This window comes from Protopterus annectens, chromosome 5.part0 (genome assembly GCF_019279795.1).
Source record: "Protopterus annectens isolate FY-2018-M chromosome 5.part0, PAN1.0, whole genome shotgun sequence".
In the NCBI taxonomy this organism is placed as follows: Eukaryota; Metazoa; Chordata; order Ceratodontiformes; family Protopteridae; genus Protopterus; species Protopterus annectens.
In genome coordinates, this window is record NC_056735.1 from 1,646,105,777 (window position 1) to 1,646,131,827 (window position 26,051).

A 26,051-nucleotide genomic window follows, 5' to 3' on the forward strand; every position below is an offset into this window, starting at 1 on the left:
TGTGTGTGTGTGTGTGTGTGTGTGTGTGTGTGTGTGTGTGTGTGTGTGTGTGTGTGTGTGTGTGTGTTCTCGGTCTATGTTAAAGGTCAGTGTGTTCCTTTTCATTTATGGGACACATTTTTTGGCAAAACAGATGTTTACTCAGTCATCCTTTCCTGCTTCATTTAGCATTGTTTTGAAGGGAATTTTTACTTAGCTCTGTCTGCCAGTTTTATGTCCCTAATCCCTTCCTGCTAAGTGCTACTTTGCAGTTTGCTTGAAAATAAGTTTTCAGAGCAGTTATTTAGGACCTCTATTATTTTTGCAATTTAGTTTCTGTTTCTACTGCAGATTTTTACAGTAGAGAGTTTTAGTTGTACTATTTGGGACCAAGGATAGTTCGGATAACCAAACATATAATTGAACTGGATAAAAAACTTCTAAAAATGTTTTTAATGAACATTACACAAGAAAAATAGAACTAATTTACTGTAAGTATAAAGTGGTACAGTATATTGTAGTACAATCTGAAAAACATGCAAAAGCAAGTACATATAATTATGTTTACATATTCAGACTTTAATTTTTCCTACCTGAAAACTTTGGAAGGCTGCGTTCGGGTAATTGACATTTCGGATAATCGACTCTCTACTGTATATGCTGTTAGAAATGTTTTCACCTGTTTTCTCCTAATGCATTGCTATGTGATGTCTTACTTTTCATCATTAATTCCTCTTTTTCTCTGCAGAGCTAAACATTTATTTGTATTTTTTGGCAACCCACTGTTTACTTGACCATTATCTTCCTGTAATCCAGTGTCCTGTTCATTCCTCATAGAGCAAAAATTGTTCCTATGCCTTTTTATTCCCCTTGAGGTGAGATGAGTGCAGCATTACCATTTGACAGCAATTAGGGCAGTTTTGTTAATGCAGCCCTGTCCCTGCTCCCTGGTGGTGAAAGAAATATTCTACATCACTGAGGAGTGACTGCTAATACTTTAGATATATGGAAGTGTGCTTGCTCCTTGACACACCTGTGCGCAATGGCTGTTATTACTGGCTTGAGCAGCCTGTTATGCAGACTGGCTAACCCTACTCTACTCCTCTGGAGTATCAGGTAATGTACAAAGGGGGGGGGTGTCCCCATGGTGATCCCATCAATGTAAGCTGCATGTCTCACCCACTCCATCCATCTTTTCCAACTGCTAATCATTCTTAGGTCATCTGAGCGACAGAGCTTTATCCTTCTGTGCCACAGAGCTGGGGTGCAGAGCTAAACATTTTTGGCAGTTATTATAAACCTGATGATCTGATTGTTATCCGTGTCATTATTCATCATTGATGGGTCTTGGATCCTACCTCAGATCTGAGCTGGCAACTGATGGGCAGATCCACAGCTCAAGCTCTTCCCCTTCCCATAAACCATTGCTTACCTGTAACCCTCTTGTTTGCTGCTGAAAGCATAGGAAGTGATCAAGGCTTGCACTTCTTTGTGTAGTAGATAAGTGACTTTTTTCTTCTTTTTCGGTGTGAGTGAAAGTGTTTTTTTTTTGCTCCTATCTTAGATGTTCTTCATGTTTCACTGTTGCAGTCTTTACATTTGGGTAATCTGCTGGCAGGTTGCCCTCGGTTGGCCTGATTAACAAAATCTTGGGTTCTGCGTCAGTTGCTGTCCCTTCTTCCATGACATCAGGTCGTCAGGGGTATAAAACATGCAGCCGATGCCATTACATCAGTCTTTCTTGCCGTGCGGTGTCCGAAGCAGAAGCAGTTCGCAAGTGCCGGTCGGCCGATTCCTGAAATTTTCATTTTCGAGTTTCAGAACCGAAGTCTTCAACTAAAAAGCTAAGTACCCCGTTGGGGAAACTTTTTCTTGCTCCTTACCGATGTCAGTAAGAGTTAATAATTGCATTACTTGTGGGAAGCAAATACCTCATAAGGATTTTCATTTGTACTGTATTCCTGACCACAACGTACCTTGCTGTCGGTTTTGTGCTAAATTTAATCAACGCACTATTAAACGTCGGTATATTTTTTGATTCTAAATATTTTGGCTCACACTTTAATTATCCAGAAATGTCGTTGGTTAGCAATCCGACTACTGGAATACCTAAAAACGCAAACGCAAAGAAAAAGACAGAGACAGGCTGTCGAGGTCCAAAACTGACAATGCCGCTTCTTCTAAGCCAGTCACCAGTTCGCCGGTACTCAGTGAGGTGTTTCGCAGCCCCTGATGCACGCTACTTCTGATTCGCAGGCTTCTACTGAGACTCATTCAGAGTCCAGTATGCCGCAAGAACATTTCCACTGGGAAAGTCCTAATTTCTCTGAATCTAAAAAGAGAATGGGGATTTTCTTCTTCCTCAGCATAGGCCTTTGGCTATACCTCCTGATCTAGACATTATTGATGTTTTTTTCAGAATCTAGTATGGCTCCTGATTCTCTGCCTCCAGCTCCTTGTAAGCCAGACAGATACTACAAGGTTCCTGACTCCCACAAATTCCTTTTCAAAAATCCTACTGCAGATCCTGAAACCATTTCTCAGGGTCCCAAGGGCATTAAGGCCTCTGCTGCTAAAAATCCTACCCCTTCTGATAGAGATTCCAGGGCACTGGATAGATGGGGTAAGAAGGTTTACACTTCTGCAACCTTGGCAATCAGGGCTTTAAACTGTCAATTTCATATACTTAAATATCAACAGCATATCATGGGACTGCTTAAACAGAAAATGATGTTAATTTCTGACTGTGTGGAAAATAAAGATTTACATGATTTATTGCATTCAGCTGAACAGGATGGAAAACATACTTTGCAATGTGGTTTTGATTCTTTGGAGGCCTCTTGCAGGGCTGCTGTAACTGGGTCTGTGCTAAGAAGGCATGCTTGGCTCAAAGAGCAAACTCTGCTGATCATGTTAAACCAAAATTGTTGGATGCTCCTTTACAACAGGACCGTCTCTTTGGTAATAAGGCAGAAGAAGTTTTAAAAAAGATGGAAGATAAAGCTAAATCTATGCAAACTGTGAAAGATTTCTTACAAGTGCAACCTCCAAGATTTAGTAGGCACTGGCCTACTAAGAACTGGCCCTTTCCAGTTCCTTCGAGAGCCACTCAAGTCAAACCCAGACATTCCAAAGGCTCCAGATTTCAGTCACAAGGGACTTTTAGAACAAAACTATGGGGTGCCTCATTCTCAAAATCTGTAAACAACAAGGCACCTCCCTATGGTAAGCAGTCTCAATGACTTCCCTTTACACTTACCAAACACTTGCCTTTCAGCAGCCCCTTTGGAGGGAAAACTGGCACTAACTTATAACCCAGGACGAATGGGTTTTAAATATAGTATCCCAGGGATACAGATTTCATTTCCACATGTTGCCAATCCCAAACAGATGGCCAGACCTGCCCCCAAATCAGTGGCAGAGGCCCAGACACAAGTACTGTCCCTCATGAATATGGGGGCTATTCAACCAATACCAGAAGAGGAAAAGGGACATGGTTTCTATTCAAGACTTTTCCTGGTACCCAGAAAAGACAAATCATGGCTATCCCATTCTGGACTTATCTGCTCTGAACACATTTCTGGACTTTCCATAATTCAAGATGCTGACTCTTCAACATTTACTTCCTATGCTAGGCAAAGATGCTTGGTTGGTAACTCTAGACTTAAAAGAGGCTTACCTGCATATCCCAATCCGGGAATCTTGCAGAAGATACCTCCGCTTCAAAGCAGGCTACTTGCATTACCTGTTCTTTGCACTGCCCTTTGGCTTATCTACTGTGTCCAGGGTCTTCACAAAGTGTCTGGCTCTAGTAATTGCATTTTGCAGGCAAGGAAATATTCAAATATATCCATACCTGGATGACTGTCTAATTCAGGCAGAAAACAAGGACACTCTTCTAAAACATCTGGCGTTTGTGAAAAGGGTTCTAACTTGTCTAGGGTACACTATAAACGAAAATAAATCACAACTGGTACCCTCTCAAAAAATTACATTCCTGGGTGCAAGCTTGAATACAACTGCGCAGATGGCTTACCTTACGCCAGAAAAGCAAATTCATTTGGTAACTTACTTCAAACAGGTGGCCACAAAAACACTGCTATCTGCAAGACAAATTCTGCAAGCCTTTGGATTCATGGCCTCCTGCATTCTTCAGTGGTACTTAAAAAGTTTATGGAGTCAACATTGTCACAGCCTGGAAACAATGATTCCTATCATACCTTGCTTGCAACTAGAGTTCCTATGGTGGGCAGAGGCCTGCCACCAAAACAAGGGACTGCCATTCTCTCCACCCCCTGCCGCCCAAACCCTAACTACAGACACATCAGACTATGCTTGGGGGGCTCATCTGGCAGGGAAGTGCATTCAGGGCAAATGGAGCCTAAATCAAATGCACCTTCATATCAATCAAAAAGAGATGCTAGCTGTACAGAATGCACTGACAGCCTTGAAGGACTACCTTCATCCAGGACAGTTAATGATAAAGACAGACAACACCACAGTTATGTGGTACATAAACAAGCAGGGGGATGCACACTCCTACCCCCTTTGCAGACTAGCCATGGCATTGTGGAACATGGCCTTGACCTATCAAATACAACTACAAGCTCCATTCCTGCCAGGAAAGCTGAATACTCTGGCAGATGAACTAAGCAGAAATCTTGTGGACCCACATGAATGCAAAGTGGAACCACGGATTTTCAACATGCTGGCACGCAAATGGGGGAGTCAAGACATAGATCTTTTTGCCTCACCCCAGAACTATCAGTTGGACAAATTCTGCACAAAAACTCATCACAAAAAAGCCTGGAAAGTGGATACTCTATCATTCAGCTGGAAAAACCTATCAGTCTATGCTTTTCTCCCGCTAACTCTGCTCTCCAAAGTTCTACTTAAAGTCAAACAGGACAAACCAAAAATGATTTTGATTGCTCTAGACTGGCCTCGCCAACACTGGTACCCACTCCTGCGCAATGTGTCACATCTTCCACCGTGGCACCTGCCTCAGACACCTTACTTACTGTCTCAGCAGAACAACCAAATTCTGCACACTCTGCTCCAAACTTTGAATCTTACAGCATGGTTAATCACCTAAATTCACCCTTAGCATCCCTCAGCAAACCTGTGATGGATGTCATTTTGGAGGCAAGAAGACCTAGCACTAGAAAATCTTATGCTGACAAATGGAAAAGATTTGGTGCCTTTAATCAATCACAAGGGACAAGCACAGCAGTGCCCAATATTCTTCAGATTTTACAATACTTAACTGAGATTCTATCATGGTGTGGATGGCAGAAGAAATGGGGTAGGGGTTATCCTAACGGAACAGTATGCCAAGAGTGTTTTGGAGGTGAAGAGAGTGTCTGATAGAGTGATGTTTTTGAAGCTTGAAATTGATGGTGTAATGATGAATGTTGTTAGTGCATATGCTCTACAAGTTGGGTGTGCGATGGATGAGAAAGAAAAATTTTGGAGTGAGTTGGATGAAGTGGTGGTGAGTGTACCCAAGGGTGAGAGACTAGTGATTGGAGCGGACTTCAATGGGCATGTTGGTGAAGTGAACAGAGGGGATGAGGAAGTGATGGGTAGGTATGGTGTTAAGGAGAGGAATACAGAAGGTCAGATGATTGTGGATTTTGCGAAAAGGATGGACATGGCTGTGGTGAATACATATTTTAAGAAGAGGGAGGAGCATAGGGTGACGTACAAGAGTGGAGGAAGATGCACACAGGTGGATTATATCCTATGTAAGAGGGCCAGTCTGAAGGAGATTGGAGACTGTAAAGTGGTGACTGGGGAAAGTGTAGTTAAGCAGCATAGAATGGTGGTCTGCAGGATGATGATGGTGATCAAGAAGCGGAGGAGGAGTGTGAAAGCAGTGCCAAGGATTAAATGGTGGAAGTTAAAAAAGGGTGATTGTGAGGTGGAGTTCAGGGAAGAGTTAAGACGGGCACTGGGAGGCAATGAAGAGTTACCGAATAGCTGGGTAACTACAGCAGAGCTAGTAAGGGAGACTGCTAGGAAGGTGCTTGGTGTGACATCTGGACAGAGGAAGGAGGACAAGGAGACATGGTGGTGAAATGAGGAAGTACAGGAGAGTATACAGAGGAAGAGGCTGGTGAAGAAGTGGGATTGTCAAAGAGATGAAGAAAGTAGACATGAGTATAAGGAGATGAGAGGCGCATGGCAAAGAGAGAGGTGGCTAAGGGTAAGGCATATAGAGAGTTGTATGAGAGATCGGACACTGAAGAGGGAGAAAAGGACCTGTACCTATTGGCTAGACAGAGGGACAGAGCTGGGAAAGATGTGTAGCAGGTAAGGGTGATAAAGGACAGTGAGGGAACCGTACTCACAAGTGAGGAGAGTGTGTTGAGTAGATGGAAAGAGTACTTTGAAGGGATGATGAATGAAGAGAATGAGAGAGAGAGAAGGTTGGATGATGTGGGGATAGTGAATCAGGAAGTGAAGCAGATTAGCAAGGAGGACGTAAGGACAGCTATGAAGGGGATGAAGAATGGAAAGGCTGTTGGCCCAGATGACATACCAGTGGAAGCATGGAGGTGCTTAGGAGAAATGGCAGTGGAATTTTTAACCAGATTGTTTAATGAAATTTTGGAAAGTCAGAGGATGCTTGAGGAGTGGAGAAAAAGTGTTTTGGTACCTATCTTTAAGAATAAGGGTGATGTGCAGAGCTGCAGTAACTACAGAGGGATAAAATTGACCAGTCACAGCTTGAAGTTATGGGAAAGAGTAGTGGAAGCTAGGTTAAGAAGGGAGGTGATGATTAGTGATCAGCAGTATGGTTTCATGCCAGGAAAGAGCGCTACAGTTGCTATAATTGCTCTGAGAGTGTTGTTGGAGAAATACAGAGAAGGTCAGAAGGAGTTGCATTGTGTCTTTGTGGACTTAGAGAAAGCATATGACAGGGTGCCTAGAGAGGAGTTGTGGTATTGTATGAGGAAGTCGGGAGTGGCAGAGAAGTATGTAAGGGTGGTACAGGATATGTACAAGGGTAGTGTGACATTGATGAGGACTGAGGTGAGAGTGACAGATACATTTAAGGTGGAGGTGGGATTACATCAAGGATCAGCTCTGAGCCCTTTGTTATTTGAAGTGGTGATGGACAGGTTGACAGATGAGATTAGACAGGAGGCCCCGTGGACTATGATATTTGCAGATGACATTGTGATATGTAGTGAGAGTAGGGACCAGGTTGAGGAGACCCTGGAGAGGTGGATATATGCTTTAGAGAGGAGAGGAATGAAGGACAGCAGGGCTAAAACAGAATATATGTGTGTAAATGGGAGGGAGGGTAGAGGAATGGTGAGGATGCAGGGAGTAGAGTTGGTAAAGGTGGATGAGGTTTAAGTACTTGGGATCAACAGTTCAGAGTAATGGTGAGTGTGGAAGAGAGGTGAAGATGAGAGTACAGGCAGGGTGGAATGGGTGGAGGAGAGTGTCAGGAGTGATTTGTGACAGACGGGTACCAATAAGAGTGAAAAGGAAGGTCTACAAGAGGGTAGTGAGACCAGCTATGTTATATGGGTTGGAGACGGTAGCATTGTTGAAAAGGCAGGAGTCAGAGCTGGATGTGGCAGAGTTAAAGATGTTAAGATTTGCACTGGGTGTGACTAGGATGGACAGGATTAGGAATCAGTATATTAGAGGGTGAGCTCAGGTTGGACAATTTGGAGACACAGCAAGAGAGGCGAGATTGCGTTGGTTTGGACATGTGCTGAGGAGGGATGCTGGGTATATTGGGAAAAGGGTGCTAAGGATGGAGCTGCCAGGTAAGAGGAAAAGAGGAAGGCCTAAGATGAGGTTTTTGAATGTGGTGAGAGAGGACATGCAGGTGGATGGTGTGAAAAAGCATGATGCAGAGGACAGGAAGAAATGGAAATAGATGATCCGCTGTGGCGACCCCTAACGGGAACAGCCGAAAGAAGATGATGAACTGAGATGCTTCATAAGGGTCTGTCCTTTTCTTCCATAAAAAGCCATGCCTCCGCCATTTCAGCTCATTACAACACAGAACCTGCACTCTTCTCTCATCCTCTGCTAAAGCAGTATCTCAGACGGGCCAAAAACTTAAGACCACCCAGGAGAGCTCCAACCCCTGCCTGGAACCTCAATTTTGTATTGGAAAAACTCACTCTCCCTCCTTTCGTGCCAGCTGCTATTGCAGACTTAAAATTTCTCTCCTGGAAAACAGCTTTCCTTTTAGCAGTCACTTCAGCTAGAAGGATTTCCGAATTACAGGCTCTTATGGCAGTGGAGGCTTTCATTATTTTTCATGCGGACAGGGCGTCTCTCAGGACCAGTCCATCCTTCATGCCTAAGGTGGTATCCAGTGCGGCTCTTAATCAGACCATTAATTTGCCAACTTTTTCCCAATCCACAGAACAAGGGGGAACGGCTTCTGCATTCTTTGGATGTACACAGACATGTGTCAACACACACAGAAAAGACAAAGGTCCTGACCAACTTTAGGGGTCAGGACTTTAAGATGATTAAACAGGACAAAATCTCTAAGAAAATCTGAACAATTACTGGGGGCATTTGCTGCAAGGGCAGAGGGAAAGGCTATTTCAAAGCAGACTATTTCCAAATGGTTAAGCCATTGTATTCGTTTCTGCTATATGCACCATGTTAAAACTATCCCCCAGGGGATCAGATCTCATTCCACCAGGGCTGCATCTACGTCTACAGCCTTTCTCAGAGGTGTTCCTACCAGAGACATTCTAGGAGCTGCTACCTGGAGCTCAGTTCATATGTTCACCAAACATTACCTTTCTACTCTAAATCCAGAGCTGGCTTTGCCACTGCTGTCCTGCAGGGCCTTATAGCTGGTCCTAATGCTGTATAAATCCATCCTCCCAACCATAGCTTTGGGAATCTACCCAAATGTAATGACTGCAACAGTGAAACACGAAGAACATAGTACAGTTGTGTACACTTACCGTAAATGTAGATGTTCGAGTGTATTCACTGTTGCAGTCCTGGTTACTCTCCCTCCAACCCCCTGTTTTTCTCTTACTATACCTCTACTTTCCTTTACTATGCGTAAAACCCTTTTTGGTGTATTTGCTTTTGTCTGGAGGTATATTTTTTGTGTTTTTTAAAATACTTAAATATTTGGCTCCCCATTTGGGGGGCACCTGACATCTGGGGCCAGAAAAACTGATGTAATGGCATAGGCTGCATGTTTTATACCCCTGACGACCTGATGTCATGAAAGAAGGGACAGCAACCGAGACGGGACCCAAGACTTTTGTTAATCAAGCCTGCTGAGGGCAACCTGCCAACAGATTACTCAAATGTAATGACTGCAACAGTGAATACACTCGAACATCTACATTTATGGTAAGTGTACACAACTGTACTTTTCTCCTCCCCTCCCACAGCTAATTTATTTCTGTAGGGTGCCGTATTATTTCTCTTTAGCTTCGGGTCTTTTCTTCTCGCCCTTTTTCCCCCTCCGTTAAAAAAAAAAGAAAAAACTCTCTCTTTTCTTTGTCTTTTCTGTGTGTGTTGAGATGTCTGAAAAACCTTCAGGCTTTAAAAGGAACTCTTTGTGCAGTCGGAAGATGCCTCATTCTGATTCGCATGAGGAGTGTGTTTACTGTCTAGGAGAGTCACACCTGGAGGTTGAATGCGACATTTGTGCAGCATTCAACCCAGGGGTTCTCATGGAACGTAGGCACAAGCTGTTGCTGAAGGTGTTAACCAAGAGTGGTCCACAGGCATCGGACTCGACCCCTAAAGTTGGTCAGGACCCTAGGAAGAGACTCCCCCCTTCCAATGGGTCTCCTTCTGCTTCTGAAAAGCTGAGGCTCTCGGATTGCAGATCCCCGGATCTGAGCCCAGCCTCTTTGGCTTCAGATTCAGGCTGTTCCACTCTGAGAGCCTGTGATCATCTCTGGGATCTGAGGCTTCGGTGCCTCAGAGGTTTTTGGATCCAGCTTGACACAAACCTTCTCTGGATTCGATCCATTTGTTGGAGCTGTCTGGTATGCCGCCTAAAGCACCAGATCTTACTAGGGATTCTGATCCGATTGTTCTGTTGGATCTGATAGTCATTGAAATTTCCCCCACCTGGTCCAAGAGTTCAGATCCAATACTTAGGAGTAGGTTCCCTTCCCAGGATTGTAGAGCTTTGGCAGGTTCTCCAGCAAAGTTGGGGCATTCTTCTGTGTCTTCTAGGTTTTCCAGAAGTTTGCTTACTCACAAATATGGCTAGGATGATGAGTTTCCATAAGACTCAAATCGAGTTGTGTTGTTGACATCTCCATCTCAATTGCCTAGGGGACCTTCTCCATCTACAGGACTTCAGTCTCCTCTTTTGACTCAATTGGGTTTGGAACTCCAGGACCAGAACTTTCCTTGTGAGAGACCAGTGGTGTCCAGCATCCTTCCCTTCTCGACAGTGTCAAGGTCCCTGGCAGGCTCTGTTTGGCTCCCCTTGGAACATGCCATGTCTCAGCCTCGTGAGGTCAGTGCTGGTTCCTTGGGGGTGGGGTTGGGCCCAGAATTTTTGGACTCTTCCCTGCCCTTGGGGGCTTAAGCACTGAACAACTCAGGGCCGATATTGTCTGGGGGCTTTCATTCAGTGTTGGGGTCCTTCCTTTCTTCCCGGATGGCTGTGGTCGCACGAGAGGGGAGGGGAGCCTCGTCCAGCCCCATCGGCCTTCTGGGCGGTAGAGGACCTTCCCCAGCTTGGCAGTCACCTCTCCTTTGTCTCTAGGTCCTCCCCAGCCCCTCTTGGCTTTGGGCGGCGAGGCTTCATCATCCTTCCAGGGTCAGCCCTTTTCCAAGTGCCTTCAGATGGACACTACCCCACTTGGGGTCCCGGTCTTTTCTGAGTCCTCACCAGATCCTACCGTGGAGGAGCCCCATTGGAAGAGAACATGCAAGAGGAGGCACCTGGACTCCCTCTAGAGAGTTCCTCATCGAAGACATGGATTTCGAGGAGGGAGGTGGGTCCCCATGCTTTTTCCTGAGGAAGTGCCCTTTGGGGACATCCTCGAAATTCTCAAGCAAAGAGGCAGTTGGTCTTCCCTCACCCCATCTTCAGAGAAATCCATGTTCCTGAAGGCTGGGTTGGGATCATCTTCTACTTGGGTGTCCCCATCTGCTGACAGGCTTGTGCATCTCATCGCTGGCAGTGCTTGGAAGGAGCCGAACACAGTGGAACTGGTACCCAAAAAGACATTCAGATTCCTCAGTCACCCCAAAGATGAGGCTTTTTGTAGTAAGGGCGTCCCTGTTGATGCCATTGTTGTGGCCGCCGCTGCTAAGAAGGAACTAGTGGAGCAGAGCTCCTCGGTCTATCCCCCGAATAGTGTGTCTTGGGTGATTAACCATTTTGGAAAGCGCATATTTGCCTCTGCTGTATTCAGACTGAGGGCAGCCAATTGCATGGCACATTTTTCCCGGCTTTAGAGGGATTTGGTATTGGAGCTCACCACTTCCCTTACAGAGTTGCTGCCTCTGGAGATTCTGATGAAGTCTCCATATGGGAGATGAAAGTGCTTAATCTGGTTATTTATTGCAATAAATTGGTGTTTTGAAACGTTTACCTGGTGGTCTGTTGGACTCGGACTTTGATTCAATTGAACCTGAGTTTCCACGTTCTACAAAGAGGAAAGCCTTTATTGTTACTGGAGAACAGCGCCTATAACTGCATTGCCTCTGGAGAGTCTTAAGATGGTCTCTCCTAAGTTGTCCAGTCTTACTACCCTGGCTAAAGCTTCGATGAGGTTGATCTCCAGCGTGACGGAGGCCACCTCTCGAGCGCCTGGCACATGAATTGCCATTAGACTGCATGCCTGGCTTCACCTTTGTGGGTTTGCAGAACCCTTCAAGGTGTCTTTTACCAATGCTCCCTTTGATGGTTCGACATTGTTTGGACCTTCCATCAAGGAAACATTGACCCGCAGCAATCAGGAGAGAATGACGCAGTAGAAATCAAATTTTCTACTCCCCAATGGTCTTTTTCTAAGACTCAGAGAGGTAGTAAAAAACTTTGGTTCTACAGGACCCAGTCCTCCTTCCTGGGTGCTCCCCAAGAATCGTCTTCCACAACCTGGGGCAGGGGATTCAATGGCAGACACCACCCCAGAGTCAGAGGAGGTCCGCCAACTCAGGGCTCCTGGGAACCCTTCTCGGAGAAACTCTTTCAGTGCATCTGAAGTGCTGCCTGACTGTCCTGCCCTGAAGGCAGTTGGGTGATGATTCTCCCTTCACTCACTAACCTGAATAGGCATCTCCTCAGATCATTGGGTGATTATTTTCAGAGGTTACTTCATTCCCTTTTTTCAGTCCCCCCAGTTTCAGAATCTCTCTCGGACGTTCCATCCTGACAAAAGGGAGTTGGCCCTTCTCAAGGTTCAATACCTTCTTCTAAAAAGAGCCATCCAAGAGGTCGCCACAGGACAACAAGGGTCTGGAACTTAATTTTGCTTCTTTTTGGTGCCAAAAAAAGACTGGGTACCTGCGTCCAAGTTTGGACGTCAGCAAACTGAATCTCTGTCCAGACGCCCAAGTTCCTGATGGTCACTCTTCAGTCTACTCTGCCTATCTTGGGCAAGGATGGTTGGATATGCTCAGTGAATTTCAAGGATGTGTACTATCGTGTCAAGATCAACAGATGCTCCAGGAGACACCTGTGCTTTTGGTTAGGGGCAGTCACTACCAGATGTTCATCGTGTTACACTGCTGCAGTCATTACACTTGGGTTATCGGTCCCGCAGTCGACCAGAGTTCCAAAGTCTTGGTCCGGCGTCGGTTGCTGTCGCTTCCTCCCTGACGTCAGTGCGCCAGGGGTATATAAGATGCACCGACACCATTTTCCTCAGTCTTTCTTGCCGTGTGGTGCCCGAAGCAAAAGCAGTTCACAAGTGCTGGTCGGCCGACTCCTGAGATTTTCGAAGTCGAATTTCAGATCCGAAGTCTTCAATAAAGCTAAGTACGCTGTTGGGGAAACTTTTTCTTGCCTCAGACCAATGTCAGAAAAAGTTAATAATTGTATTTCTTGTGTGAAGCAACTACCTCATAAGGACTTCCTCTCTTACTGTATTCCATGCCTAGGCCCTGATCACTATGTCACTAGTTGTCGGTTTTGTGCTAGATTTAACAAACGCAGCATAAAACGACGTTTTGATTTTGCTTTGCACTACTTTGGCCGAAGGTTCAATTATACTATGCCGTCGGATCAACCGACAATCGCAATTCTGAAAAAACGCAAAGACAAGGATAAAGACAGGTATCCGAGGTCCAAAACCGATGATGAAGCCTCTTCTAGGCCAGTCGCCAGTTCTCAGTGAGGCGCTTTCGCAGCCCCTGACACCTGCTACCTCAGAGCCACATGCCGCCTCCGACTCCCACGTGGAGACAACTAGGCCTCTGGAAACTCAAGGTATTGGGCCTACGGAAACTAATCCCTCAGATGGGTCTGGAGCCGCTGAGCAGGCATTGGCTTCTGAGGGTGTTTTCAGACCTTCACAACTTACCCTTAAAGCAACAGCCAAGACAAAAACACCGTTAAAGACAAAGAAGCAAGTACAACATTCTCCTGGACAGTCCTCCATGCCTAAGAAACAGATGCTTAAAATGGCCGAAGACCTCATTACTCTAATCAGGGGTTCCCATCCCCCTCCTGAGAAAAGGCCTAGGCAGGATACAGACTGTGATTCCTCTGATCAGGTTTCCATTTCCTCTGATTCCTGTTCAGACCAGGGATACACTCTACCCCCCTATGAGGACTCTGTTGCTGAAGAATATATCCCTTCAGCCTCTCCTACTGAGGATTATTCCTTTGGGGAAACGTTACATACCATGAGGGAGCATTTCCATTGGGAAAGTCAGGATTATTCAGAATCCAAGAAAATGCTCAGGGACTTCCTTTTATTGCCTCAGCACAGGCCCCTGGCTATTCCCCCTCTGTTAGATATTGTGGATGATGTGTTCTCTGAATCCAGCTTATCTCCTGATTCTTTGCCCCCTGAACCAGCAAAGCCAGATAGGTATTATAGAGTCCCTGACTCTCACAAGTTTCTTTATAAAAACCCTTCTGCTGATCCAGAAACTATTTCCCAGGGTCCCAAAGGGGGATAAGACTTCCATTGCAAAAAATCCAGTCCCCTCTAACAGAGATTCTAGAGCACTGGATAGATGGGGGAAGAAAGTTTACACTTCTGCAACTTTAGCAGTAAGAGCTTTAAATTGCCAGTTTCACATGCTTAAGTACCAACAATATTTAATGGCTCAGTCAAGGATTTCTTACAGGTACAGCCACCTCGATTTAGCAGAAATTGGCCTACAAAGAATTGGTCCTTTCCAGTGTCAGACAGGCCACAGAGAGGCAGATACAGATGCCCAAGAGGCAGATCTCAACCCCAAGGCTCTAACAGACAATGACAGTGGGGTACCTCAACCCCAAAAGGAGGTGAGGACAAGTCTCAACCTTCCAGGAAACAGTCCCAATGACTTCCCCCTTCGTACGGCAAGCACTTCCCTTTTGGCAGCCCCCTTAGGGGGAAACTAGCACTTTTTTCTCAAAACTGGCAAACAATCACCCAAGACAAATGGGTTCTGAATATTGTGTCTCAAGGTTACAGGTTCCACTTTCACACTTTACCAAGGCTAAAAGGAATGCCAAACCTGCCACAAAATCAATGGGCAGAGGCTCAAAAACAAATTTCAGCCCTCATGGACATGAGAGCTATTCAGAAAGTACCACAGCATGAACAAGGACAAGGATTTTACTCAAGACTCTTCCTGGTCCCCAGAAAGGCCAAAGCCTGGAGTTCCATACTAGACCTTTCAACTCTAAATACTTACCTGGATGTTCCGAAATTCAAAATGTTGACACTACAGCAGCTTCTTCCCATGCTGGGCAAGAAGGCTTGGCTTGTTATTCTGGACCTCAAAGAGGCATACCTGCATGTCCCTATCAGACAAAATTGCAGAAGATGCCTCAGATTCAATGCACTACCAATTCTCTGCACTGCCCTTTGGCTTATCTACTGCGCCCAGGGTCTTTACAAAGTGCCTGGCACCAGTAATTGCATTTTGCAGACAAAAAGTAATTCAAATATATCCATACCTGGACGACTGCCTCATTCAAGCAGAGACAAAGGACATTCTTCTAAAGCATCTGGCATTTGTAAAAAGGTTGCTAATTTCTCTAGGGTACACAGTAAATGAAAAGAAGTCAAAACTAGTGCCCTTACAGCAGATAATATTCCTGGGTGCCAGCTTAAATACAATGGCCCAGATAGCTTATCTCACACCAGACAAACAAGGACAAATGACTCAATATTTTCAATTACTGGCAAAAGAGTGCAAGAAAAGTTCTGCAGGCCCTGGGATTCATGGCATCCTGCATACTACTGATTCCATATGCCAGACTGCATATGAGGAAATTACAATGGTACCTAAAAAGTGTTTGGACTCAACACTCACAGTTTAGAAGCAGTAATACCAATAATTCCCTGCCTACAACAGGAGTTTCGATGGTGGGCACAGGCATGTCACCTCAACAAGGGTCAGCCTTTCACTCTACCCACAGCCAGGCAGACTCTAACAACAGATGCTTCGGATTACGCCTGGGGAGCACACATGGCAGAAAAATGTATTCAGGGCAAGTGGACCACAGACCAAATGCATCTTCACATCAGTCAAAAAGAGATGTTGGCTGTTCAAAATGCCCTAACAGCTTTCAAGGACCTTCTGCATCCAGGACAATTATTACTAAAGACAGACAACACCAAAGTAATGTGGTACATAAACAAGCAAGGGGGCACTCATTCTTATCCCCTATGCAGGCAAGCCATGACCTTGTAGAACACAGCTCTAACTTAAGTTCATCTGCAAGCACAATTCCTGCCAGGAAAGAAAAATACTCTGGCAGACGATCTAAGCAGAAATATCATGGACCCTCACGAATGGAAATTGAATCCACAAATCTTCAGCATGGTAATGCAAAAATGGGGATGCCCAGACATAGATCTTTTTGCCTCCCCACTGAATTGCCAACTACAAAAATTCTGCACAAGGACTTACCACACACAAGCATGGAAAGTGGATGCTCTCTCGTTCAGCTGGAAAAGCCTAAAAGTTTATGCCTTCCCACCACTGCCTCTCGTTTCAAAGGTACTCCTAACAGCCAGACAAGAAAAATCACAGATGATCCTGATTGCTCCAGACTGGCCACGCCAGCACTGGTACCCAATCTTAAAGAACTTAGCTCAAGGCCCACCATGGATTTTGCCTCAAATTTCACACCTTCTGACTCAACAAAACAATCAGATCCTTCACAGTCAGCTCAAAACCCTAAACCTGGCTGCTTGGCAGATTCATTAGTCAAACAGGCAACACCTCTCTCTAAAGCTGTTATGGATGTCATTTTGAAGGTCAGAAGGCCTAGCACCAGGAAATCTTACTCAGAAAAATGGAAGAGATTCTGCGCCTGGAACCAGGCTCAAAGCCTTGACCCTCTTGTCCCAAACATTCCTCAGATTTTACAATACTTAACTGAGATGCTGGACAAAGGCCTATCCTTCTTATCAATTAAGATCCACTCCTCTGCCATTTCAGCACATTACAACACGGATCCTCCTTTATTCTCTCATCCCTTGCTGAAGTAGTACCTCAGAGGGGCTAAAAACATAAGACTGCCCCGGAGAGCACCAACACCAACTTGGTACCTCAATTTTTTTTTGGAAAAACTGACACTGCCACCTTTTGAGCCAGCCAATATAGCCGATCTAGAATTTTTATCATGGAAAACAGCTTTGCTCCTGGCAGTAACGTCAGCACGAAGAGTCTCAGAGCTACAGGCATTAATGGCAGTGGAACCTTTTATAATTTTTCATCAGGAGAGGGTTTCTTTAGGACAAACCCTACCTTTATGCCAAAGGTGGTATCTAGTGTGGCTCTTAACCAAACCATCTATTTGCCAACTTTTTATCCAAACCCCCAGAATAAAGGGGAGAAACTTCTACACTCTTTGGACATACACAGGCAGCTACGCTTCTACTAGGACAAAAAAAAAGCTTTCAGGAAAACTGAGCAGCTGTTTGTAGCATATGCTGCAGGATCACAAGGCAAGGCTATCTCAAAGCAGACTATCTGAAAATGGATAGGACACTGTATTCGTTACTACTACACACAGCATGGAAAATCAGTCCCTAATAACTTTAGGCCACATTCTACCAGAGCAACAGCCACTTCAACAGCCTTTCTCAGAGGAGTACCAACCAAGGAAATTTTGGAGGCTGCAACTTGGAGTTCAGTGCACACCTTTACCAAGCACTACCACTTGCCTCTTTACTCTAAATCCAGAGCAGGATTTGCCACTGCAGTTCTGCAGGGCCTCATAGCCAATCCTAACTCTTTATAGACCAGCCCCCCCAACCTTAGCTTTGGGATTCTACCAAAGTGTAATGACTGCAGCAGTGTAACATGATGAACATAGTACAGTTTTGCACCTACCATAAATGTAGATGTTAGAGTGTTCACACTGCTGCAGTCCAGTTTACCCTCCCTCCATCCCCTCTGTCCTAGCTGGACTTATCTATACCTTTCTATCCTATACAAACTTTGTGGTGGATTTGCGTGTAACTGAAGGTATTGTCTTTATTTTATATATATGTTTTATTAGCAATATGTATTGCCTGCCTACTTGGGGACACCTGACATCTGGGGCAAGAAAAACTGAAGAAAATGGCGTCGGATGCATCTTATATACCCCTGGCGCACTGACGTCAGGGAAGAAGCGACAGCAACTAACGCCAGACCAAGACGTTGGAACTCTGGCCGACTGTGGGACCGATAACCCAAGTGTAATGACTGCAGCAGTGTGAACACTCGAACATCTACATTTATGGTAGGTACAAAACTGTACTTTCGGAACCCTCCCCTTTGGACTCACCACAGCCCCCCCGGGTGTTTAACAAATATATGGCAGTGGTGGCAGCTCATCTCAGGCTGCAAGGCTTCCAGGCTTTCCGTGCCTGGACGATTGGCTTCTTATGGCCCCCACAAGGCAGCAACTGTCAGTGGCCACCAGTTATACCCTCAACCTTTTTCAGGATCTTGGCATCACGGTCAGTCTGCCTAAATCCAATCTTTCTCCATGCCAGAGCCTAGAGTTTATCGGGGTTCAACTGAACACTGTGTTTGAGACTGCATCACTACCCCTATGCAGAGTTTAACTTATTTGGGATCAGGTCTCTTGCTTGCTGGTTCTAGAGCATCCAGCAGCCCACCTAATTCTTCAAGCATTAGGCATGATGGAGGCCACCATCCAGTTAGTGTCACTCACCAGGCATCACATGCGGGTCCTGCAGTGGACCCTTGGCTGTTCAGTGGTCCGCTCAGGATCATGGCATGTCTATGCCCATCAGGATGACTCGTGTGCAGAAATCGCCTTGCTTGGAGGCTTCAGTCCTCAGGATCTAACTCTCGCAGATCCTTTTGTCTTCTGTCCAAGGCCACAGTGACCACGGATGCCTTCTTGTTGAGATGGGGGGCATTTTCGGGGAAGGACAGTTCAAAGGAAGTGGTCCCCCACAGAAACCAAATTGCTCATAAATGTCCTGGAGATGAGAGCAATCCTTCTAACGTTGCAAGCCTCTCAGGAGTGTCCCTCATGGGACTGTAGCAATTCAAATGGGCAACATGACGGTTCTTTGGTACATCAAACAAAGGGGGACACGGTCTTATCCTCTGTGCAGAGAGGCCATGAGAGTGTGGGAATGGACAATGTCTTCCAGGTGCTTTCTTTTTGCAGCTCACATTCCCAACAGTTCCAACGTGCTGGCTGACAAACTCAGCAGGTCTGTCTTGAGTCCTCACAAGTGGTCCCTGAATCCATCAGTGGCACGTCAGGTATTCAACTGTTGGGGTCAACCATGCTGTGATCTGTTTGCCTCCCCAGTCAACCACAAATGCAGCAGTTGCTTTGCCCTGATTCTCCTGATGAGGTAGTCACTCCAGAATGCTCTGGTTCAAGATTGGCCATCGGGACTCCTCTGTGCTTACCTCCCTACTCCCTTAATTCCCAAGGTCCTGCAGAAAGCCCACCTATTGAAGACCACTCTCATGCTCATTGTCCCCTTCTAGGCCCATCAGGCATGGGCTGTCCCTTCAGTCTCATCAGAAATATCCTCCCTGGATATTGGATCCCGTTCCAGATCTCATTTCCCACCCCTGGGACTTCCCCTTCCCAATCTCCAAACTCTTCGTCTAACCACTTGGCTCCTCCAGTTCGTGATCCTTTTCCAGTCCAGGCTCCCCTCTCCAGTGAGAAATATTAATCTCGGCATCTCAGAAGCCATCTACTAAGAAGATGTATTCCAGTAAATGGAAAATATTTGGGCCAGACAATGTAATTTGGATCCCTTTTCAGCCCCGATTCCTGATATTTTGTTGTTCTTGGTTTCTTTCTTTCAGGAAGGTGCTAGTTTCTCCATGATTAAACTCCAGTTGGTGCCCATCTCTAATTTCCATTTGAATGAGGATCCCACCTTTTCTTCTAAACTATGCAAAGCCTTTCTCAAAGGGGTCTTTCTTCTTAGACCTCCTGTCAAAGATCCTTCCCCACCATGGGATTTAACTCTGATGTTTGTCTATGACACAAAAGTCCTTTGAACCGGCTGTATCTTGTGATCTTAAGTTTCTTTCTTGGAAGACTACCTTCTTGGTGGGTATTACTTTGTCAAGAGAGTTTCGAAGTTGCAGGCTCTCAGCATTAAGCCCCCTTTATGGTCTTTCACAAGGATAGGTTATCCCTCAGGATAAATCCTTTGTTCATTCCGAATGGCTTTGGAAGCTAACCTCAACCAATCTATCCAGCTACAGGTTTTCTTCCTAATTATTCTGATAAGGGGGAATATACTTTACATTGTTTAGACATCCACAGGCATCTACATTTTTATCTTAAGAGAACTGAGGAATTTCAGAAGTCGGGCCAGCTTTTCATGGCCTTTTCTCAGGCCAGAAAAGACCTGGCAGTTTCTAAGGTAACTTTTTCTAGATGGATCTACTAGATCTGTGTTTACGTCTTCAGCCTTCTTGGCTAAACTTTCTTTGGATGAGATTTGTGCTGCTGCTGCTTGGTCTAATCTCCACACCTTTGTTTCACACTATAAGTTGGATTTAGTGTCTAGGAACAGGGCTTCCTTTGGTTCCTCTGGCATATCCTTCCCTGAGGCCACCCAGGGCTCATAGTAGCTGGGGACTGTGACCCATCTGTGATGAATAGTGGCACAGATAGCATCAGATAAAGTTAAGTATGTACCATAACTTGGAATCTGTCCTCCTACCCCCTTCCTTCTGGGGACCTAATAGAACTGGAGGGATGTTTCTTTTTGGGGATAGTTAGTCTCCTGGGCAGGCAGTGCTGCATTTTCTCTATCCAGCAAACTCGATCTGAGGGTTACAGGTAAGCAGGGGATTGTGGAAAAGGGACGGGCTTGAGCTCTGAATCTGTCCATCATTTGCTGCATCAGATCCAGGGTCGGATCCAAGACCTATCCATGATGAATAATGACACTGGATAGCACAGATTCCAAGTTATGGTAAGTATATAACTCTTTTTTTTTCTGGTCAGTGTATGTCTTATTGTGTAGATACTTATTATTCTTGGATATAATTAAGCAATCCAATTTTTAACCCGTTATGTTCATTAGATGTTCTTCGTCTTCCATTGCTGCAGTCCTGACTATTGGGTATAGTCACATCAGACCCGCCATATCCTCAGTCTTTTTATGCAGAAGCAGTTTTGCGAGTGCAGGTTGGCGTTCTGAAATATTTTTTCAGACCGAAACAGAGTTAACATTTTGTTTTCTTGCCTCAGTATTTTACCGGATGTCAGAAAAAGTGAATAACTGTATTTCTTGTGAAACAGATGCCTCATAGGGATTATCATACCTTGTGTATACCTTGTTTTTGTTGGTTGCCGCTCTTGTGCTAGGTTTGAGGTTAGACTGTGCCAGGTTAGTGTTTAATTATAAAATGCCGCCGGATGCTCACGCGCCCGCCTCCAAAGTGCAAGGATAAAACAGTGTTCTTTAGAAGGCTCAGTGGAGCGGAGGTTTTGCCAGGAGTTTCCATGGAGTCCCAGGCAGAAACTATACTATTACAGGATGTGCCTTCTCAGGGGTAGGCCAGGCTGAGGGCTTCTCAGGTGACTGTTCTTCCCTCTCTTCCTAAGGTAGTTAGAGCCTCTCCTTCTGTTGCCAAAACTTCTTTGAGAGGTAGGCCTAGTTCAGCTTCAGTGGGGCTTCTCCTAGCATTTCGGGTTCTGTACCTAAGAAACATATGCTTAAAATGGCAGAAGATTTGATTACTATGATTAGAGGTTCTATGCCCCGCCTGATAAGAGGCCTAGGGTGGAACCGAGTTTGATAGTTTTGAACAGTGTTCAGAGGCTTCAGAATCTTCTGTGGAAGATATGCAGGAGTATCCTACTTATTCTGATTCTGATGTGGATGGTCCACTCCTACAGCTTCTCCAAGGATTTCTCATTTTCAGAGACTCTGCATTCCATGAGGGAGCACTTTAAATGGGAAGGCCAGGATTACTCTGATTCCAGGAAAAGGCTTAGGGAATTCTTGTTTTACCCCAGCATAGGCCTTTAGCTATTCCTCCTGTGTTGAATGTGGTGGAAGATGTTTTGCAGAGGCTTCCTGAACCCTGACTCTTTGCCTCCTGCTCCTGTTAAGCCTGATAGGTATTATAGGGTGCCCAAGCTCATAAATATTTGTTTAAGAGTCTCAAGGCCTAAGGGTGTAAAGGCTTCTGTGGTTAAAAATCCTGTTCCCACTGATAAAGAGGCAAGGGCTTTGGATAGGTGGGGAAAGAAAGTGTATACTTCTTCCACTCTAGCCATGAGAGCATTGAATTGTCAGTTTCACATGCTTAAATATCAGAATTATCTCCTTTCACAATTGAAATCTAAGGTGGATGCTTTGGCGGAAGGTATTGAGTGTAAAGAGTTGCTGGATTTGGTTCACGTGTCTGAACAAGTGGGTAAGCATTCTTTGCAATGTGGTTTTGATGCTGTACAGGCCTCCTCGAGGGTGGCTGCTACCAGTTCTGTTCTTGCATGCTTGGTTGAAGGATCAGAATTTAGCTGAGCATGTTAAGACAAGGATTTTGGATGCTCCTTTACAGTCTGATGTGTTGTTTGGATCGCCTGTAAATGGAGGACAAAGCTAAGTCTATGCAGACTGTTAAAGATTTTTTGCAGGTGCAGCCACCAAAGTTTAGTAGAAATTGGCCTGCTAAGGGGTGGACATATCCTGCTTATGATTCCCAGTCTATTTAGGCCTAGAACAGGAGTTCACCTGCTCAGACTTCTGGTGAGGGCAAACAAACCCAATGACCTGTCTTTTCAGCTGCCAGCAGATTCACGTTTGGCAGCTCCTTTGGGAGGAAGACTGTCTCTTTTCAAAGAAAATTGGGATTTAATTACTCAAGACAAATGGGTGTTGGATATCATTCACCTCGGTTACAGATTTTATTTCCATACAATGCCCCCTTTCAAAGGCATGCCAGACGTTCCTCCTCCACAAAGAAAAGAGGCTCACAAGCAAGTTTCTCAGTTACTTCACATAGGGGCCATTCAGCCAGTCCCTGTATCAGAAAGGGGCCTAGGATTTTATTCTCGCCTGTTCCTTGTACCAAAGAAGGGGAACACGTGGAGACCAATTTTGGATTTATCTCTCCTCAACACGTTTTGGACATTCCCAAGTTCAAGATGTTGACGTTACAACAGCTTTTACCTCTGCTGGGCAAAGATCTCTGGATGGTAACTTTAGATCTCAAGGAAGCTTACCTTCATGTGCCTATAAGGCTAAGTTGCAGGAAGTATCTGCTCGAGCTGGAAATTCTCATTATCAGTTCTCTGCATTGCCCTTTGGCTTATCTATATTCACAAAGGTTCTGGCTCCAGTGATAGCTTACTTCAGGCTTCAAGGAATTCAAATCTATCCTTACTTGGACGACTGCCTGATTCTGGCTCAAGAAAAGGAAGACCTTCTACAGCATCTGGAATATGTTATAGCAGTGCTAAGATGCCTAGGGTATTCTGTGACGAAATAAAGTCCAGTCTAGTACCCTCTCAAGATATGTGCTTTCTGGGTGTGAGACTGAATACAGCAGCCCAGATGGCCTTTTAACCCCGGACAAACAAAAGAGTCTGTCACTTTACTTCCATCAACTATCTCATCAGTCCTGACTGCAAGGACAGTCCTTCAAGCATTAGGGTTCATGGCATCTTGTATTCTGGTACTTCCCAATGCCAAACTGCATATGAGGAAGCTACAATGGTATCTCAAAATGTATGGACACAGCACTGCCAGGATTTGGACACTGTCATTCAAATAATACCTTGCCTTCAAAAGAATTCTTGTGGTGGGCTCAGGAATGTCACCTAAACAAGGGACTCAGAGGCAAGTCAGATCTTAACGACAGATGCCTCGGACATTGCTTGGGGAGCTCATCTAAATGGAAAGTGGATACAAGACAAGTGGCCTGCCAGACTACAGCATCTACATATCAACATGAAAGAGATGTTAGCAGTCCAGTTTGCATTAATGGCTTTCAAGGAGTTACTTCTTCCAGGGCAGGTGTTGATTCTAACAGACAACACAACTGTCATGTGGTACATCAACAAGCAAGGGGGAACACATTCTTATCCTCTATGCAGGCAAGCAATGATTTTATGGGAGACTGCACTCAGCCTGCAATTAACTCTTCAGGCAAGGTTTCTGCCAGGAGCACAGAACTCCTTAGCAGATGTGTTAAGCAGACAAATCATGGATCCCCACGAGTGGAAACTGGATCTTCATGTATTTCAGAAACTGACAGTGTCATGGGGAACTCCAGACATAGATCTGTTCGCTTCTCCACTAAACCACCAGCTGCCAAAGTATTGCACAAAGGGGTTTCATCACACAGCTTGGAAAGTGGATGCTCTGTCTTTCAGTTGGAAAAACCTTCATGTGTATGCCTTTCCACCTCTGCCTCTTCTTCCAAAGGTACTATTAAAGGTCAGACAAGACAGGCCAAGGATGATTTTGATAGCTCCAGATTGGCCTCGGCAACACTGGTACCCACTACAGTCTGGTAAAGAAGCCTTTACCTCTGATTCCTCATCTGTTATCTCAGAAGGACGGTCATCTGCTCAATGTCAAGCTTCACTCTCTTCATCTAACAGCCTGGCATATTCTGTGTTGAAACACAGCAGGTCTCAACTTCCTCAACAAGTTTTAAATGTGATTATGGAAGCTAGAAGACCTAGTACAAGGAGAGAAAATGGAAGAGATTTTTATTTTGGAGTACAGCAAAGAATTTGGAGATTTCTGAGCCTAATTTGAGTGTGGCTCTTCAATATCTTACTGAATTATTGGACAAAGGTTTGTCCTTCTCTTCCATTAAGATTCATGCTGCAGCAATTTCAGCTCACTATGATTGTGACCCACCTTTGTTTTCGCATCCTTTGTTCAAGCAGTTTCTTAGAGGGCAAAGAATATAAGACCCCCATGTGCCTCTACTCCTGCTTGGGATCTCAATTTTGTGTTGGAAAACTTACTCTACAACCTTTTGAGCCTGCAGCTACTGCTGAATTGAAATACTTGTCATGGAAGACTGCTTTTCTGTTGGCTATTACTGCAAAGGGTGTCTGAGTTGCCCTTTTGATTTTCCATAAGGATAGGGTATCATTACGTACTAATCCTTCTTTTATGCCTAAGGTGGTTTCTAGTGTGGCTTTAAACCAAACTATTCATTTGTTTGCAGACCCTCAAAATAAAGGGGAAAAGATTTTGCACACTTTAGATGTACACAGGCAATTCGTTATTATTTAAGCAGGACTAAGGATTTTAGGCAGTCTCAGCAATTGTTTGTTTCTTTTGCTTTGAGTTCACAGGGCAAGCCTGTGTCAAAACAAACTATTTCTAGGTGGATTGGCTTTTGCATTGCATTTTGTTATTCCCATCATGGCAAGGAGATTCCAGCTGGGATTAGGCCTCATTCCACTAGGGCTACTGCCACTTCAACAGCATTTCTAAGGGGGGTGGCAACTAAGGATATTTTGGAAGCAGCTACTTGGAGTTCAGTGCATACTTTCTCTAAGCATTATCACCTTCCTATCTACTCTAACTCTAGGGCTGGTTTTGCCACAGCTGTTTTGCAAGGCATGTTGTCAGCTCCTACTTCCTTATGATTTGCCAGCCTTGCTTTGGGATTCTACCCAATAGTCAGGACTGCAGCAATGAAGGGCGAAGAACATAGTACAGTTTTGTACCTACCATAAATGTAGATGTTCGAGGATTCCATTGCTGCAGTCCCCTCCTTCCCCACTGTATTTAGGGGTGGTTGTGTAGGTGAGTTTACATGTTTATATTTTCGTATATATTGTTGTATATATTGTACATGTTTTTGGTGCAGGTTTTTTGGGACTTGTCTTTTTAGGGTCTTCTGACATCTGGGGCAAGAAAAGACTGAGGATATGACGTCGGTCATGCGTACTCTGGTATTCGGGCCGACTGACTATACCCAATAGTCAGGACTGCAGCAATGGAATCCTCGAACATCTACATTTATGGTAGGTACAAAACTGTACTTTTCTTTTCATATGTCTTGATCCTTTATGAAGGCTTGTATTCATATGCCCTTAGGGATAATTTCTTTTGTTGTCCCTCAGTGGAGCTCTGTAAACGTGGTATGTGCAAAGACTTCCTTAATCTCTGTATCATACCTACCTGAAGGAGTTATTCATCAGTTTCTGTGTTTCTTGCTCCATTATCTGCACAGACATACTGCAAACACTGGAAACATGAGCCACAAAGCATCATAGCACATGATGGAGTTTGTACACATGGACCCATCCGTTACCAACCGTTCAAACAACATAGATGCAAGAAAGCCAGATAGTTAACCAGACAGTCCCAGTAGTAGTAGGAGCCACAGGTCTTATAAAAAAGAATTTACAATTGTACTTGGATATATTAACAGTACATGTAAATCCATACTAATTGCCGGAGGAGCCATTACTGGGC

At 44.9% G+C, this 26,051-nt stretch overlaps 1 protein-coding gene across 5 annotated transcripts in view; it reads left to right on the plus strand.

Annotated features, from left to right (window-relative positions):
- Positions 1-26,051, plus strand: part of DYRK1A (dual specificity tyrosine phosphorylation regulated kinase 1A) — a 2,602,610-nt gene that overhangs the window by 1,393,735 nt on the left and 1,182,824 nt on the right. The window lies entirely within an intron of this gene.